The following is a 2,683-nucleotide window of genomic DNA, read 5'->3' on the forward strand; positions in this document are numbered from 1 at the left end:
AGACTATGTGATAAATCCACTAAACTTAATTGCATCTCTTTGTAAAAATGATACCTGATTAGAATAATTCAGAAACAGAATCAGTTTCACTGATAATAGAGGTCAACATATTTAAAGACTAGACAATTCATTTAATTTAGGTCATAAGGGTTTTTTTTTTTTTTTAATAGCATAGCAGAAACAGACAAGAAGTGTTGTAGCAATATATTAGGATTCTGGTTGGGAGTGTTAATGCAGAAAAGATGTCAATACTCCATAGCTATTATATTTAATAAATTAATAATGGTAATAAATAGCATTTATTGCTTACTGTATGGTGGTTATTATGGAAAGGGCTTTTGTGTCATTTTTCTGCTTAATTGCTAATCCTATGAGATAAATTCTACTCTAATCTCTTTACAGACAAGGAAATCAAGGATAAAAGAAGTATTTGTCTATAGTCAACATATGTGTGTGTGTGTGCACTTAGTCGCTTAGTCGTGTCCAACTCTTTGCAACACGTGTGTGTGTGTTCTTAGTCGCTCAGTCACATCCAAGACTCTGTGACCCTTTGGACTATAGCCCTCCAGGCTTCTCTGTCCATGGGATTCTCTAGGCAAGAATATTGGAGTGGGTGGCCATTTCCTCCTCCAGGGGAACTTCCCAACTAACTCAGCGATCGAAACCCCATCTCCTGTGTCTCCTGATTGCAGGCGGATTCTTTACCCTCTGAGCCACCAGGGAAGCCCACACTGGGGTACAGTGGGCCCCTAATTCAATATGATCATGTCATTATAAAACGAGAGAATCTGGACACACACATACACACACAGGGAGAATATCATGTGAAGATAAAAGCAGTGGGTGATGCTACCACAGACCAATACCAAAGCTTGCCAGCAAACCACCAGAAGTCAGGGAAGAGACAGGGAACAGATTCTTCCTCACAGCCTTCAGAATGAGCAAACCATGAAGAGAACCCGTCTTCAGATTTCTAGCTTCCAGAACCATGCGGCCACAGATTCTTACTGTTTCAGCCATTCAATTTATGCTATGTGCTAAGTCGCTTCTGACTCTTTGAGACCGACTCTTTGAGACTCCATGGATTGTAGCCCACCAGGCTCCTACGTCTATGGGATTCTCCAGGCAAGAATACTGGAGTGGGTTCCCATGCTCACCTCCAGGGGATCTTTCCAACCCAGGGATCAAACCTATGTCACCTGCACCTCCTGCACTGCAAGTGGATTCTTGACCACTGAGCTACCAGGGAAGCCCTCAGCTTGTGGTACCTTTTTAAAAGTTATTTTAAGTAGTTTTATTATTATTGTTATTACTGGTCATGCTACATGGCATGTGGGATCTTAGTTCCCTGTTCGGGGATCAAACCTGTGCCCCCTGCATTGGAAGCGTTGGATCACCAGGAAAGCTCCCAGTTTGTGGTACTTTGTTATGGTAGCCCTGGCAAACTAATATAATGCCCCTAATTTAACTTATATGCAGAGTACTTGGTGAGAAACACTGGGCTGGAAGAAGCACAAGCTGGAATCAAGATTGCCGGGAGAAATATCAATAACCTCAGATATGCAGATGACACCACCCTTATGGCAGAAAGTGAAGAGGAACTAAACAGCCTCTTGATGAAAGTGAAAGAGGAGAGTGAAAAAGTTGGCTTAAAGCTCAACATTCAGAAAACGAAGATCATGGCATCTGGTCCCATCACTTCATAGGAAATAGATGGGGAAACAATGGAAACAGTGTCAGACTTTATTTTGGGGGGGCTCCAAAATCACTGCAGATGGTGACTGCAGCCATGAAATTAAAAGACGCTTACTCCTTGGAAGGAAAGTTATGACCAACCTAGGTAGCATATTAAAAAGCAGAGACATTACTTTGCCAACAAATGTCCATCTAGTCAAGGCTATGGTTTTTCCTGTGGTCATGTATGCATGTGAGAGTTGGACTGTGAAGAAAGCTGAGCACCGAAGAATTGATGCTTTTGAACTGTGGTGCTGGAGAAGACTCTTGAGAGTCCCTTGGACTGCAAGGAGATCCAACCAGTCCATTCTGAAGGAGATCAGTCCTGGGTGTTCACTGGAAGGACTGATGCTACAGCTGAAACTCCAATACTTTGGCCACATCATGCAAAGAGTTGACGCATTGGAAAAGACTCTGATGCTGGGAGGGATTGGGGGCAGGAGGAGAAGGTGATGACAGAGGATGAGATGGCTGGATGGCATCACTGACTCGATGGACATGAGTTTGAGTGAACTCCGGGAGTTGGTGATGGACAGAGAGGCCTGGCGTGCTGCGATTCATGGGGTCGCAAAGAGTCCAACACGACTGAGTGACTAAACTGAACTGAACTTTATAATAAACCCCTTTGCCACTAGCTAATTTGAATGAGTTTCTGTACCTTGCAAAGAAAAAAAAAAAGATATGAATCAAAAGCCTGACTTATATTATCTTTGCTCTGAGCAGAGGGAACACCCTTGGGCAGAGCCAGAATTCTTCTCAGAAAATTACTCTGAATGTCCTCCAGGACAAAAATAAATGAAGAAGTTTTAAAGTTCTCTTCTAAAGAGTATGATCAAGATACTTTCAGCCAGAAAAATCATAAAGGCAGTTCAAACCAGAATCCTGCCTTGACAAAACAAACTCACAACCATGCAATCTCAGAATGCTTAGATTTGAATGACACTATTTC

Source organism: Oryx dammah, unplaced genomic scaffold (assembly GCF_014754425.2).
Source record: "Oryx dammah isolate SB20612 unplaced genomic scaffold, SCBI_Odam_1.1 HiC_scaffold_29, whole genome shotgun sequence".
In the NCBI taxonomy this organism is placed as follows: domain Eukaryota; kingdom Metazoa; phylum Chordata; class Mammalia; order Artiodactyla; family Bovidae; genus Oryx; species Oryx dammah.